This window comes from Lygodium microphyllum, chromosome 2 (genome assembly GCF_053477565.2).
Source record: "Lygodium microphyllum isolate KBCC chromosome 2, Lygodium_microphyllum_v1.1.10, whole genome shotgun sequence".
NCBI lineage: Eukaryota > Viridiplantae > Streptophyta > Polypodiopsida > Schizaeales > Lygodiaceae > Lygodium > Lygodium microphyllum.
The window spans coordinates 172,176,708-172,193,747 of record NC_141136.1 but is presented as its reverse complement, the minus strand read 5'-3'; the positions used below and the strand labels follow the sequence as shown (position 1 = coordinate 172,193,747).

The window sequence follows — 17,040 nt, the reverse complement described above, 5'->3', positions numbered from 1 at the left end:
TTTGGGCATCTTTATAGCTCGACCTCAGCACACATTTCAAAGGTAACACGTACATTTAATTATTTTTTATTCAGAAATCCAAGCTACAACAAAGGGCTTTTGCTCGAGGAATGCATTTCTGCCCCTAGAAGTGTCTTTTTTTTTGGCACAGACATTGCAGAAATTTCTTGGGATTCGAGTTAGAAAATTTGGGGCTTTTGGATGTTTAGCAAACATTGGCACATGTACTGAAGGTTCAGTCTGAAATAGACTGAAATTGTGCATTTTAGACAGCCAAATTTTAGGGCTTTTGCATTTTTTGTATTGGTAGGCACCATTTGTGCATGGGACAGTCATGATCAAGTGTGACGCAATTTTGATAATTACAGCTTGGTGTATGCTGTAATTTCTGGAAATTTGCAAATTTCCAAGTTGCTCCAACTTTGGTTCGTGCTTTTGTATTCTTTGAAACAATGACATTCGCATGGCTAATCAAGGACAGAGTGATGTATTCACAAACGTATCCAAAGAGGATAGATTGGATGGCAATAACTATTATCTATGGTCTTTCATGATGAAGAATGTGTTGATTGTAAGAAATCCTTGAGATTATGTTAGTGGTGAAGAATTCCGTCCTGAAATTGTGGCTTCTGCAACACCTCCCCCATGAGGACATGGTCAAAGGCCCGCTCCAGCTCAGCCACTTCCCCAAAGAACAGCTGCACAAAAAGCTTGGGACGCACGGGATGATAAAGCATTGTCACTGATTGCATTGGCAGTTCAGCGGTCTATAATCTTGCATATACAGTTTGTTGCTTTTTCACAAGATGCATGGTTCACACTTGAGCAAATGTTTGCTGGAAAAAATGACACACGCATCTCTTTCTTGAAAAAGGAGCTTGAAAATGTGAAGATGGATAAAGATGATGCCATACAGGATCATCTTAACAAAATTCAAGACTCGCATGAGTAGTTAGTGAATGTAGATTAGTATAATTCTTTTGCGCATATGATCTCTACTACTATGAATTCTTTGCCACCCTCTTATTTGGCCTTTCAAACGGCCTTAAATCTCACCACGAGAATTTCTTTGCAACCACTTACCTTTCTTCAATTGATTAGTTTGCTCCTAGAATAAGAGCAAACAAAAAAGAACAAAGGGGTGGATTTTGTAGCCTCTAAACAAACTTTTATGGCGAGACAGAAGGGCAAAGATAGCCAATCTAGAAATGCTCTGCAGAGTTTTGGAAGTTTAGGTACTTTACAGAGCAATAAGAAACAAGGGGGCATGCAAGCCAAGAAGGGAGAGTGTCATTATTGTAAGAAGCAAGGTCATTACATCACGGAATGTAAGAAGCACATTGCCAAGGAGAAAAAGGAGTCAAGGATGTTTGTTTTTTATGCACCTTTTACTATTACAAAGCCCACGTCTTTTGTTGTAGACCGTGACTACTGTTTTTAGACTTGCAAGTATGATTCTTCTTGGACTAACAGAGCATTTAGCTCTACTGAGGATGCCAACACTTGGTTCTTTCATAGTGGTGCTTCTAAGCACATTACATCCCACAGGGATTTGTTCTCCTCTGTTATCGCATCTTCTATTAGCAAATCCGTGCAATGTGCCAACAATGCATCTTACCCTATTAGAGGTGTTAGGGAGATTGTCTTGAAAGCCATTGATGGCTCTACTTTGCGTTTATAGGATGCATTATATGTGCAAGGGATAAATAAGAATTTATTATCCATTTCTTCTTTAGCAATGTGTGGTATGCAGGTTACATTTGATAATGGCAAATGCATAGTCAGAGATAAGGAATTCTTGGCTTTGGTATTGACTAGCACATTATGTCATGAACTCTATGAGTTCGATGTTTATTCGATTGATTAGTCAGTCTATTTGACGTCTACTCTTACTCTTGCTATGTCACAAGCAGAGTTATGGCATGCTCACATGGGGCATGTTAACTATGGAAGTTTGATTCTTATGCAATGTACTCAGATGCTAGGTGGTTCACCTCTCTTGGAGAGAGAGTGAGCATATTTGTGAGGGATGCATTTTGGAAAAAATGTATTGATTCTCTTTTCCTTGTGATGTTGCTTTTTAAGGCAATGGCTAGGTTACAAATTGTGCCTTCGGATATATGTGGACTTGTGCAGAAAAAGTCATTGGGTGGATGTTATTATTTTATCTTCTTCATTGATGACTTTACTTGTTTTTATTGGGTCTACTCATTGGTGAAAAAGTATGGTGCATTTTTGGCTTTTGTTGCACTTGTTGAAAATCAATCTGGCTACAGGATTAAGACTCTCCATTCGGACCGAGAGGGGGATTTTATGTTATCTTTGCTAAATATTTTTTTAAAGCAGAAAGACATTGCCCATCAATATACTACTGCATATACTCCATAGCAAAATGGGGTTGCAAAAGGAAAGAATCGATCACTCATGGAGATGGCTAGATGCGTGCTGAAAGCTAAGAATCTGCCAAATGGCTTTTGGATGGAAGCAGTTATGTGTGCTTGTTATGTTGTACCCTACCAAGGCATTGAAAATGTCACGACTTCTAAGGCTTGGAATAGCCGGAAACCTTTAGTTGGCCACCTTCGTACTTTTGAGTGTCTTGCATATGCTCATATTCCCAAAGTACTAAGAAAGAAGTTGGACAGCAAGGCTATCAAATGCATTTTTGTAGGGTACAACAGTAAGAACAAAGGATATTGACTGTATGACCTTGTTTCCAAGAAAGTCTTTGTTAGTAGGGATGTGATTTTTAATGAAAAATCAGAATTATCCCTTGCTGGTTTTTACACATATCAAGCTGCAAGTGATGTGTTTAAAGAGCTACTACCCATTTCTTTTGGTGATATAGCTGGAGTTTCAGTAAATGAACAAAATGTTCAACCAACTGCTCCTCCATTAAGCAATACTGAATTTAGCTAGTTGCTCCATTAAGCAATGCAGAAATTCAGCCTATGGCTGATCTGAATATTCAGCAAGATGTTGAATTTGAGGTTCATCAGGAGCATGTACATAATCAGGAAGCTAGGCAAATGCCTAGATGGTACTTGGAGATTATGAAAGATAGTCATTTGGATGCTCCTATTGCTAGTCATACTAGAAGATAAGCACATTTGCATGATCGTGCTAATACAATGGAGTTTGTTCTGGCAGCACACCACACTTGATGATGAAGAGCCTGATTGTTTTAAGGATGCACAACAGAGTGTGCATTGGATGGCAGCAATGCAAGCTGAGTCTGATTCTGTCATGAAGAATCAAACATGGTATTTAGTGACATTGCTTGTTGGAAAGAAAGCCATTGGTACTGAATGGGTCTATAAGTTGAAAAGAAACGGGATGGATCCATTGATAAGTATAAAGTCAAGCTTGTGCTGCAATTACATATTTACAATGATTCACATTGGGTTGGTGATTTTGATTCACATCACTCTGCGAGTGGAAACTATTTCTTTCTTGGCTCATCTTGTGTCTCTTGGCTTAGCAAGAAACGATTCATTGTTGCCACATCGTCTTGTGAAGCTGAATACAAGGTAGCTTTCACTACTATAGTTAAATGTGTATGATTGAGACGTTTATTGGTTGATCTTGATGTATTAGAGCCTACTCCTTTGTTTTCTAACAGTTAGAGTGCCATTGCAATGGCATGGAACCTACTGTTTCATGCATGCACGAAACATATAGAGATCCACTATCACTTTATTAGAAAGACACTACATGCAAGAGATATGAACTTTGTCTACTATCCTACCACTAGCAATGTGGTAGACATCTTCACCAAAGCTCTTTCTCGGGAGAAATTTCAAGCGTTTATAAATGCTTTAAATTTTATCTTTGTTAGTGGATAATGTCATGAAGACACGTATTTTTGAAATCTCACTTAACATGTAGATTAATTTTTAATCACATGGGTAAGTAAATGTTACACATGTGAGGTGTTACTAGAGTTAGAGTAAATTAACGAGCGCGGGATCTGAGGAAATCACGGCATGTCAAAGGCAAAAGTTACTAAAAGTTATGCCGCACAAATACTTGGTGGTATTTGCTACCAATTGTTAGCCTAGGTCATTCGTTTGGCCATAAATGTCAGTTGGTGACACTAGGGAAGTGGCGTTTAATGGTACCTAACGCCAATCTGATGGTCAAAGATGGCGCACGGACACTTGGGAATGATAGTTGCCTAGTCAATTTAATTATTGGTTAGTCATATTATTTTTCAGGGCACCAACATAAATATTATATTAATTTTTAGTATGTAAAGATTGAAAATTAATATTTAATTATGGATGATGTTGAAAAAACCATTTGGGAAGGCTGCCACTTGTCAAAAGCGCCCATGTAAGACTGAAAAACGTCTTTAGAAGCTGGAGAGAGGCATTTTTAGTGTATTTAGCTTGCAAGAGAGAGGGAGGAGATGTTGTTGGTCTGATTTGCAGCCATCAGAGGACCTTCTAAGGCAGCCAAGGGTAGGAAAAGGCCAATCAACAACAGGTGACAACATCTACAGGCTATTGAGACAAGGCAGCAACAGTAAATGATTGATTTTATTGAGTTCTTTGCATCCACAAGCTGTTAAGACAAGGCAGCAGCAGTAAATGACAAATTTTCTTCAGTTCTTCATGAAGAAAGTCTAAATTTTCTCTCTCCTCAGTATTCTCTCTTTTATCTCCCAGTCTTTCTACAGCCTTGCTCTGAAGATTACAGCATTGAGATCACCAGAGGCTTAGAAATTTCAAATTTCTCTATTGTAAATCCTTATTTAATAAAAAATTAGGGTTTTGCAGTAGCCTCGAGAAGCGTGCTATAAATTGGAAGCTCCAAGACTTGGATTCAATAGGGCTGAAATTGTTTTTAGCCTATTCAAGCCTATTCAAGTGGAGGGACTAGCAAATCATTGAATTTGGGGCATTTTTCATCTCCATCAAAGCGGATAAAGGCCAATTGATTGCCCAAATCAAGGGGCAAATCTGATTGAAGACTTGCTGATCATTTTGAATAGCAAGGGAAGTTGGAATACCGAAAGGGATTGGAAGAATCCCATTGTACATCAATTTTTTCTTCAATTAAGTTAAGTAAATACCAAAAGAGGCGTCAATTTTGGGGCCAACAAGGTATCCAATGTCCAAGATTATATGGTAAAGTGTGCATTTCAGTTTTGTGAATTTGTTAATTGTTGTAAATAGTGCTTAATCAGGTTATTTACCACCCTATCCGAGGAAGGTTGGTTACATGGTTCCATTGCTAGAACACCACTCAATCCCTTGATTTGGTGGGCCGGAGGCACTTGATTGCAAGCCAAAGCTTTGTGCTAGTGCTGATTTTTAATCTCAACTGAGAAATTACAGCAATATGTCTTCATACAATGAGATGGACTCAAGCAGTGATAATGCCTCTCAGTATGAACATTCACATGGGAATGAAGGAAATGCAATGTCTAACCTTGGACAAGGCTCAGACCATGGACAACAAGCTGAAAATGTTGCTGTTAGGCAAGATGCACAGTCATTAGTGCATAAGGAGGTTGATGACTAGCAAAATGAAGAGAAATTTTATGACTAGTTCAAGAATTGGATAAGGACAGCAGCAAATCTCTTTGCTAAATTGGCAAAGGATCCTCAATTTACCCGATTTTTGAATGCTCCAAAGAAGGACAGCAAAGGCAAAAAGAAGAAGACGTCTTTTACACCTTCGGGACAACAAGATGCACCGAAGATAATGCCAAACCCTTCATTTGAAGCTCCCAAAGATGCTAATGAAATAAAACAGTTGGTACCTACGGGGCAAGGAATGCAAATGCAAGGCCATCACGGAGGTATCAATCCAATGGATTTTGGATAGCCGAGCATGCATCCTATGATAGGGCAGCGAGGATATTTTGGTGGAAACATGATTTTTTATACTATGGTTGGACAAGGACCACATAGGGAATGTATGGCACAAATCCCTACAGTATGCAGCAACCAATGCGTGGTGTGCAAGGCCCAATGTATTTGGGTATGGCTAGAAATATGCAAAACCCTATGTACGAATCCTTTTGGTAGAAGCCAGTGTATGACAACTTGACACCCAAAGGGCTAGCAAAAGACTATGATGAGGATGGAAAAGCAATGAAGTTTGAGTCCTTCAATGGTGTACAAGATAGACTGAAAGCTTTGACATTCATTCAATAGTTTGATGGAGCCTATTCAAGAGGGAATTTCACAGAGTTCTTGAAGATTTGAAAGATAGGCACTCTCTTGAAAGGGAATGTGGATGAGATTCGCAGCGTCTTGGGTTTATGTTCTTACTACAGGAAGTATGTACGCGGGTTTGCTAAAATTACATCTCTATTGCATGCCTTGCAGAAGGTGTGTCATTTAGATGGACAGTAATGGAAATTTCGGCATTTGAAAAGTTAAAGGAAAAAATGACTTCAGATCCTGTGCTTGTATTGCCCAATCTAAGGAAGTCATTCATAGTTCATTGTGATACATATGGTAACAACATTGAAAGTGTTCTTATGCAAGACGGCCAAGTTCTGGCTTATGAGAGCCGAATTCTCCACAATGCAGAAAAGAATTTGCAAGTCTATGAGAAAGACCTCTTAGCTGTAATTCATGCACTGTCTACGTGGACGACTTTGGGTATCAGGCAGCAGGTTGCACGCATTTTGGAGCCAAGGTGGCTCCGCCGACATGTCCGCAGGTGGATGCTGATGGCTTTACACGGGTCCAAAGACGACAGAGCGGGAGACGGCAAGGGGGCGTAGCCAGCATTTCAGACCAGCCTCGGCAGGAAGTAGGAGGGCGTGTGACGCCCCCTTGGCAAAGCACTCCACAACCCCCCTCTACTTGCCCCACTTGGCAGGACCGCAGTCCCTCACATCTACCACCCGCACCACACACTACCTCTCTTGAGTCCCCACACCCACCGTCCTCCACATCCCATGCCCCCCTCCCCCCTCCATTGACCCTGGCCCACAGCCTCCCACTTCCAGGACCACCAACCTCCCCTCCCCCACACCCGCCATGTACTTCCGTCCATCCCACCATCCCTCGATCATCCTTCCCCCCACCACCTCCCGTACCGAGCACCCCCCCTGATCCACACCTAGTTCAGGCGAACCCCCCAAGACCCACCCCCCTCCGTCCACAAGAGGTCCACACACGCCTACATCCTCTTCGCACTAGCAGTCCTCCCCCTCCCATACAGCCACCAGCTCATCCACCCCTACCGCCCGTCACACTTTCCTGAGACAAGCTCACCTATTGCCACAAGAGTTCTTCCGCGGTGGCCCATGGTCCTACTTGAGAGTTATGGAGCACGAAGAGTTCCCACTATCTCTAGAGGTGGGGATCTTCGTGGTTTGTAAGTCAAGAAGGGGTAAGGTCCATCTTCTAGCACCACCGGACAGACCAAACTATACTTTTTTCTTCAGCCTTCTCACTAAGTGGAGTAGACGACGACACAGATAGAGGAAGAGTTGAAGAGTCAGGTGGCGGACCACACCTCCCAGTGGATGGGAGAAGGATTAGCATTGTTTGCACAATAGTGGCCTAGTTGCATGATGGATATTAACTGGTGGGCTGGTGCCGAGGTCCCTCACCTGAGCATTATCTTCTGAGCCCCTCCACAGTGGAGGGCTCCGAGGGATATGATCGAGTGGCCCTTGGCACAGGGGGCCGGTTTCTACCAGTGCACAGAGTCTCGACTCTCCGCATGGCTGATAGATGCATTGGTAGTACCACTTGGAACTTCTATCACCCCTATGGTCCGGCCGAGGGCCACCATGGGGGAATGGAGCTCGCCGTTCAGACCGGCCGCAAAACTCACCTACATGCCTCATAGCTCCTCCTCGTCATCAGCTGCTTCCACACCGAACAGATGCTTGTTTGAGCAGTCACAGGTTTTCCTATGAGCTTACACCTTGCATCCTGGAATGTGAATAGCCTCTACTACAATGGGGCACGTGGTTTCAGGAAATTGATTGTTCGACAGGAGCTGTAGCCTGCCTGGCCCGACGGATCGACATCTTACTTCTACAGGAGCACAAGTTCACCCTCACCCAGGCCCAGCGGGTAGGGAATTGGTCCGAGTCTTACCGCTTGTGTTCGAGACCACAGGATGATAGTGGCAGGGAGGGTGCTATGGATCAGATTGGATATTGGGGACTCATGCCTCGGAGTCCTTAATATCTATGCCCCTACAGAGGTTAGGGCACACAGCAGGTTCTGGGTGGAGATCGCAGAAGGACTCCCAGAGGTGGACTCCTGGATTGTTGGAGGAGACTTCAACAACCTGGAGGCTTTGGAGGACCAGCAGGGCAGAGGGAGAAACTACCAGGGCATGGCCGGGGAGGAGCAGGAGACATGGGAGGTGTTTCTATTGGCAGTAGGAGCACGCGATGCTTGGAGAGACCCTACCTTTCACAGGAGGGAGAGGTCGTTGGACTTCTCTTGGAGATACAGACGGCTAGGTGGAGCCCTGCTAGAGCGGTTGGACAGGTTTTATGTGGGAGAGTGGGCAGGCTCTCGGGGAGGCCAAAGTGGGCAGTTGGCGGGCACCACATTGTCCGATTATTGCCCGGTTCTCCTGACACTAGATCCCCCAGCATCTGCCCTAAATTCACGATCTTGTCGGATCCTTGACTCGATCTACAGGAGGGAGGAGGTGACGAGACAGATAGAGCAAATTTGGACCAGAGAGTGGGGCAGGAGGGGCCAAATCGCAGAGGAGGTTGTAGAGGCCCTAGCTGGGTCGAGCAGAATTTGCCAAGAGGCAACCATATAGGCCAGGCAGCAGAGCTGGGAGGAGGAGAGAGCACTCCGACGGGACCTTGCAGCCACGCAGAGATTATTACAAGTGGCACCAGGGGATCCCACTCTCCACACACAAGAGATGCGCGTGCGAGCAGCCATTGCTGATCTAGAGGACAGGCGCTCTGAGTTTTCTTTCCGCACCTCAATAGCTTTCTGGGCGTGAAAGGGGGACACGATGTGTAGGGAGTTTTTTAAGGTGCACCAGCCTCACACCTCAAGAGAGCAGATACGCAGCCTCCGAGATCAGTATGGGAGGATCCGTTCTTGCCCGGACGAGGTGATGGAGATTGCCACCGACTACTATAGTCGCCTCTTCCAGCAGGAGGCAGCCTCAGCTAGAGGACAGCGAGGTAGACAGCAGGTCTAGGATAATATAATCTCCCTTGTCACAGAGGAGATGGGACGCTCCCTCCTAGTCCCCCTTCACAGAGAAGGAACTAGAAGAGGCTTTCCATACACAGGATGGGCAAAAATGCCTGGGAGAGGATGGCCTTTCTAGGACTTTCTTCACTACCTTCTGAGAACTGGTGAAGGATCCCCTACTTTTGGCCTTTCAGGAGATTTTCACTTCAAGACAGATGCCAAGGAGTCTATCGACAGGCCTTATCAGTCTTCTCCCCAAAGGGGGAGACCGGTTGAAGCTTTCCCAGTAGAGACCAATCGCCTTACTGTCAGTGGTCTATAAGGCACTGGCAAAGATGATTGGTAGGCGACTACACCTCTTTCTTCCTGACATCATCCATGACACACAGACAGGCTTTGTCCAGGATAGGAGCATCCTGGACAATGTATTCACCTTCTTTGAGGCGACAGAGTGGGCCCAGCACAGTCGGCAAAGACTGGCCGTACTACTCTTGGACTTTGAGAAAGCCTATGATAGGGTGGACTGGGATTTCCTAGAGGGCACCATGGTGAGGTTGGGTTTCCCCCAGGCTTGGATTTCCGGGGTCTCCGCACTTTACAGATCGGCCATCAGCAGGGGTCTCATAGGAGGGAGGCGAGGGGAGGAGTTTCGGCTGGAGAGATCGGTCTGACAGGGCTGCCCCCTGGCCCCGTACCTTTTCCTTCTCTTTGCAGAGGCGATATCTCACTTCCTCAGGTCACATATGAGCGGTTTATATAGCCTTCGACTTCCAGTAGGAGAGGAAACCGAGTTGTTAAACTCAGAGTATGTAGATGATACAGCGCTTTACATAGAGGACGACGAGTTGATGCTTGAAAGAGTGAGGTTGGCTCTTGAGGTATTCTGTTCTGCAGCGGGAGCAAAAATCAACTGTCGAAAGTCAATTGGTTTCCTCACAGACCCGGACTCTAGCACGGAATGGGGTGTCCACCTGGGATCTAGATGGGTGAGCAGAGGACAGACCATCCAGTACCTAGGGTTCCAAGTTAGACTCGACATCACTCCTGCCCAACAGCTTCTTCGAGTCCTCGATTCTATTCGGAGGAAACTGACCTACTAGAGCACAGCTCGCCGTCGGCCGAGCCCTGGTAGTTAACCAAGTCCTCCTAGCGACGGCCTAGTACATCGCCTCGTGTTAGTGCTTCTCCTCCTGCATAATACAACTTCGCCGCCTAGTGTGGAATTTCCTTTGGTTTGGGTCAGACGGCTTCAAGGATTCCAGAGCCAAGGTGGCGTGGGCGACCATTATACAACATCGGTCAGAGGGAGGGCTTGAGATCATAGACCCAAAGTATCAGAGTATGGCCCTCCTGGGCAAGCTAGTTATCCGAGGCCTCACACCGGGAGGGCAGACCTGAAAGGTCCTATTGCAAGAGGGTATTCAGGATTGTAGACCGAAGCTTGGCGGTGAGTGGAGGCCGTCCCTGAGATGGATCTTCACGTCAGCCCAGATCACCCCTCCCAGATCATCCTTCCTATGCAGCTTGCTCCATGTGTGGTAGGGCCTCTGCAAGACCTTGATCCAGAGCCCCCCAAGCTGCCAGGAGGAGATTGACCCTCAGCCGGTGATTTGGAACCCCCAGGTCAGGGATCGGGAAGGGGCACAAATTGGTGAGCGCCCCCACATCCAGTGGGCTGGATGTGAGGCTGGCTCGGCTCATACCATTAGGACATGGCGGGAGGTGTACAAGGTGGTGGACGAGGAGGTACTAAAGCATACATCAGGCTACCAGCGAGGAGTAGAGCTAAGGAGAAGGGAGATAGACGCAGCGATACCTCAAGAATGGCTTGCTCCCTCGATTCGAGAGCCGATAGAGCCCGGGGAGGTATGGGCCGCTAGGTTTTCACCAACAAGCATCCCCCTACAGGTGGTAGGAAGAGTGGGTAGCGCTCCACCTAGGACCTTTTTCATAGTGCAGGAGGAGGAGCATCTGGCTCTTGACAGAGGGCACCAGATTCCTTTCATGGAAGAGGATCTGGCTCTTGACAAAGGTCACCAGGATGAGGGGTTAGCTGTCCTTTCATGGAAGAGCATCTGGCTCTTGACAGAGGGCACCGGGATGAGGGGTTAGCTGTCCTTTCATGGAAGAGGATCCGGGTGGTTGGCCTTCAGGGGAAGACATGGCAGCTGGATCCGGTGGTCTTTTGGCAGGAGCTTAGGGAGTGGTGCCTTTGGATCTGGGAAGGAAGGCCACTTGAGGAGCTGGAGTGGGATCCAGGAGAGTGGCTTTGGCTGGCCACTGCGGTCACCAAGAAGCCACCGAGGTTCTAGGAGTACACCGTCAGGATTGGCAGACACGTACTGATGTAGAAGGACATGGATTGGGCGCCGTAACGTAGCAGGCACTGGGCGGAGCATAGTATCACGGAGCCGTTCCGACGGACCTTCTGGCACTACCTATGGGACAGCTGGAGGCTGAGGAGGGTATCGTATTTTTTATGGCTGGTGGCACATGGAAGCTTGGCGGTGGGAAGCTGGCTTGCCCAGATACAGGAGGAGGGAGTTTGTAAGTGCTACACACAGCAGTCAATGGAAACCCCAAAGCACTGCCTTTGGTCTTGTGAGGCGGCATAGCTTGTGTGGAGAGGAGTATGCCGCATCTTGCGCCGCATAGCACCTAGCCTTGGATGTATCTCTTGGGGTGCTTTCTGTTGGCAGGCGGTCAGCCAGGATCGTCACCTTCTGTATGAGGCCGGGATGCAGGACACGATTTTCATGATCGAGGCAGGGTCGTACGCAGTGGTGGGTTTAGAGGCTCTACCCATCCGCCAGGTACTGGAGCCCACAGCAGACCGCTCTGAGGTATGGGAAATCATAGGGAGTCTTACTAGTTGGCATATCTGGAAGGCATGGTGTTAGGTGGCTTTCGGCGGAGAAAGACTTTCAGTACAGGCGACCCTAGCGGAGCTTTGGACCTCCATCATCCACTCCCTTCGAGGCCGATGGGATCAGGTGCGGGGTGAGTCTAGGGCTCGTCAAGAGCTCCAAGGTCATTTCATGCGCACTTGGGGCGGACGGACCTGTTCTTCGTGATGCAAGTAGGCAGCCCCAGATGGCGATACACCCCCCCTCCATGGCTTCTAGCCCCTATCCCCCTAGACCGCCTTGAGAGGCTTGTATATATGATGTATCTGTGACTTTCACAAGCTCCAGCTTGGTCTGTTGAGCATGAACACTTCTTTGTATTCAGGTTTTTTCTGAAGTAATATAATTAGCCACACTTTATTTGCAAAAAAAATATGTTGCTAATTCAAACTTTGCTAATGTTTATGATCAGCTTTGCAATGGCCAAAGACATGAACACTTTTTGCTAAGAGATGGATTTCTAATGATGCATGGACAAATATGTGTCACAAAGCAGTTAAGGCCTAGAGGTATCACTAAAAGCCATGCTCCTCCATATGCAAGACACAGAGATATTGATGCCACGGTCAAGGCAGTGGAGCATTTCTTTTATTGGCCAGCTTTGAGGTAGAATAGTTTGTTAAGACATGCATCGTATGCCAAAAGGTAAAGCATAATAGGCAAAAGATGTCAGGTTAGTTGCAGCCCTTGCCTATTCCAGATAGGCGTTGGCAGAGTATTGCAATGGACTTTATTTTTTAGCTTCCTAAGACACCGACAAGGAATGATGGGATATGGACTATCATTTGCAGGTTTAGCAAACAAGCCCATTTCATTCTAGTGAGGAAGAAAATAAAGGTTGATCATATAGCACGATTCTTTTTGCAGCACATCTTTAAGTATCATGGTATGCCAAATTCGATCATTAGTGATCGAGACCCCCAAATGACCAATTTATTTTGAAAGGAGTTGTTTGAGAATATGGACACCACGCTGAAATTCTCATCATCCTTTCATATGCAGACTAATGGTCAGTCTGAGGAAGCATATTCCACAGTGTTAGATCTTTTGAGGTGCTATATTTCAGACCACAAGACACAATGGGAGGAGTATTTGCCCTTGGTGGAGTTTGCTTACAGCAACACAGTCCATAGTTCTACGGGCAAAGCTCCATTTGAGGTGGTTGAGGGTGGCAAGAAGGTACCACCTATTCTGCAAACTAAGGATAAGATCTTTGAGGCTAATCATTATGTGGAAAACTTAGATGTAGCCTATGCAAAGATAAAGTATGCACTTCAAAGATCGCAAGAAAAGAAAAAGAGAGCAGTTGATCGCCACAAACATACTTTGCAGTTTATAGAGGGTGATTATGTATTGCTGTGTTTTGAACAAACAAGGCTGAAAAATATGAAAGGAAGAGAAAGATTGTATCCAAGTTGAGTATGAGATACTGTGGGCCCTTCTAGGTACTGGAGAAGATCAGTGATGTGGTATATCGGCTGAAATTACCTCCACATTGGCGGATAGACAATGCCTTTCATGTCAGCTTGTTGAGGCCTTTTCATGGTGATGTGCCAGAGAATATGTCTACTAAAATTCAGCTTGAGGTTGAGGAGCTAGATGAGATTTTGGTACCTGAGCAAATTTTGGCACATAAGGAAATAAAGATCAAAGGTAAAGTTTCCAGGAGATACTTGGTGAAATTTCAGAATTATTCACCAATGGATGCTAAATGGATGAAAGAGGAGGACTTGGCAAACCATCCTCAATTGCTGCAGCTTTACCTAGATGCCTTTCAGTTCGAGCTCTGTCAACAAGTTTAGCAGAGCAAGGATCAGGAGTATTGCCTGATGCTCAAGGGAGAGGTAGCACTTCCACTCCTTCAGTTATGGACAACTCTCGTATGTAATGGATCTTGGATATATTCGGCATGCATCCAAGGTACTGTGTTGATAGTATGTTTGCCATGAGGTCACTACTTAGTGTACTAGTCACTGTGAGATGTATGCAGATGAGTATGAGTTTCACCCAAGTACTAGAACTATACTTTTGCATCAGCTTATGATCAATTTGGCATGAATTTTGTCTCAATTTTGAGACAAATTCTGATTAGTTTCAGCTTAGTTTTTTATCAGCTTGAGAATCGTTTATGGTCACTTTTGGGATCAGTTTCACATCAATTTTTGCATTGATTGTTGGTTCAGTTTTCGCAATGAGTTTGTGATCAATTTGGGGTCACATTTGCATCAGTAAATGATTAGTTTATGATCAGATTATGCTCAGTTTTCAATGGTTTACATTTGGTCCCATGGACAATAGCGTATGTTATGATGCCATTGATGTTTTAGCCATAGTGAATACTTTGGTTTGGTTTTGCCAAATGAGTTGAGCTCATGAGAAATAGATGTGTCACATGATACTCTAGCAATGTTTTTGAGATTCTTTGTGAGTGTTACGTTATGTTATGATTGGTTGGTAATTTTCAGCATGTGCTGGGCATATGAAATGGTTGAGCAACAATGCGCAATGTTGTGTTAACTATGATGCCTTGTGGAAATTCCAATCCACTATTTTGGCTTTGATACATCTGGTAGTGCAATTGAGGATAATTGCAAGGATTTTAGGGGGGAGGGTTGTCATGAGGACATGTATTTTTGAAACCTCACTTAACATGTGGATTAATTTTTAATCACATGTTAAGTAAATGTTGCACGTATGAAGTGTAATTGGGGTTAGAGTAAATTTACGAGCTTGAGACCCGAGGAAATCACGGGATATCAAAGGCAAAAGTTGCTATAAGTTATGCTGCACAGATACTTGGTGGTATCTGGTGCCAATTGCTGGCCTAGGTTATTCATTTGGCCATAAGTATCAGTGGTGACACTAGGGAAGTGGCGTTTAATGGTACCTAATGCTAATTTGATGGTCAAAGATGGTACATAGACACTTGGGAATAAAAGTTGCCTAGCCAATTTAATTATTGGCTAGTCTGATTATTTTTCAGGGCACCAAAATAATTATTAGATTAATTTTCAGTATTTAAAGACTGAAAATTAATATTTAGTTATGGATAATGGCGGAAAAACCATTTGGAAAGGCTGTCACTTGTCAAAAACACCCATGCAAGACTGAAAACGTCTTTCGAAGCTAAAGAGATGCATTTTTAGTGTATTCAGCCTGCACGAGAGAGGAAGGAGATGCAATTGGTCTGATTTGTATCCATTGGAGTACCTTTTGAGGCAGCCAAGGGCAAGAGAAGCCCAATCAACAGCAAGTGACAGCATCTATAGGCTGTTGAGGCAACGCAACAACAGTGAATGACTGATTTTCTTTAGTTCTTTGCATCCACAAGCTGTTGAGACAAGGCAACAATAATAAATGACAGATTTTCTTTAGTTCTTCGCAAAGAAAGTCTGAACTTTCTCTCCTCAGCATTCTCTCTCTTATCTCCCAGCCTTTCTATAGCCTTGCTCCGAAGATTACAGCATTGAGATCACCAGAGGCTGAGAAATTTCAGATTTCTCTACTTTAAATCCTAATCTACAGCAGAAATTAGGGTTTTGCAGCAGCCTTGGGTAGCATGCTAGAAATTTGAAGCTCCAAGGCTTGGATTCAACAGGGCTGAAGTTGTTTTAGCCTATTCAAGTGGAAGGATCAACAAATCATTGAATTTGGGGCATTTTTCATCTCCATTAAAGTGGGTGAAGGCCAATTGATTGCCCAAATCAAGAGGCAAATCTGATTGAAGACTTGCTGGTCATTTTGAACAGCAAGGGGAGCTGGAATACCGAAAGGGATTAGGAGAATCCCATTATACATCTTCTTCTTCTTTAATTAAGTTAAATAAATACCCAAAGGGGCGCCAATTTTGGGGCCAACAGGGTGTCCAATGTCCAAGATTTATATGGTAAAGTGTACATTTCAGTTTTACGAATTTGTTAATTGCTGTGAATAGTGCTTAATGGGGTTATTTACCAACCTATCCAAGGAGGAAGGCTGGTTACAAATAATGCTTGCATGGTGATCACTTTTCACTCCAGGGGGGTTTGTTGGGTTTGACTCATGCTTACTCTCACAAAGAAGTGTCAGTGATCCGTAGTTGGACATTGGGACACTATTAACTCTCCTTACAAGAGGTTTTTTTTTTCCCATTTACATTATTTTCTATTTTACGTGTTTATGCTACACAGTTCGGTCACTTACCGTACTTTACACCTTTCGAATGCGAACACATCTTAACAACCCTAAGGTCTATGAGTTGTACTTTGTACTTTCACTTACACACTTGGGAATTGCATCACGTGTTGAGTTGTGTCTTGACTCTCACTCTCTCTACTGTCAACTGTGTACTTTCAGCTGAGAGTTGCCATATTCCATCTCACAAAGGAATCTCTCCAAACTCACTTCCCAAGGTCTCATTGTAATCTTTGAAGTGGGTTCCTCCTATACACCCAATATCTCCAATCATCCATGATACATGTTGTAGGGTCCAAATCTAAATTACCAAGTTTTATGACAATGAGCCACAATTCTAATACTCTACTATGAGCATTCCATGAACTCCAATTTGATTCAAATCCTTTGTCTTGGTTTGCCATCCTCATGTACTAAAAGGCGAACATTCTCTCTGTTGGTAGCCACTAATGTGAAAAGAATGTCTCGTTCGGTAAAAAGCCCAATCCATGTTTGTGTGTTTATATTAGTCCTCCACTTTGGGGTATCACCTCCCTAATGCCCTCAATCATGCCTCTAGTGCCTCTGATGCCAAGGATCCTCTATCTTTGTGATTGAGGTAGTGGATCAAGAAAGGCAAACCACACCCTTGCTTTGGAAGAAATCCATGAAGAAAATCTTCCCCAAGATAAGCTTGTCCTCTAGGGACTGCTTTGAGGCGATATCAATGACCACATGACAACCAAGGTCTCTCATTGTGTGTGTGTGTGTGTGAGAGAGAGAGAGAGGAGAGAGAGGTGTGCCATGCTCTCTTGCAGAAAAAA

The 17,040-nt window shown here is 44.6% G+C and overlaps 1 protein-coding gene across 6 annotated transcripts in view; it reads left to right on the top strand.

Moving 5' to 3' along the window:
• The window catches only part of LOC148040619 (alpha/beta-Hydrolases superfamily protein), a 105,071-nt gene that overhangs the window by 75,580 nt on the left and 12,451 nt on the right, over positions 1–17,040 (top strand). The window lies entirely within an intron of this gene.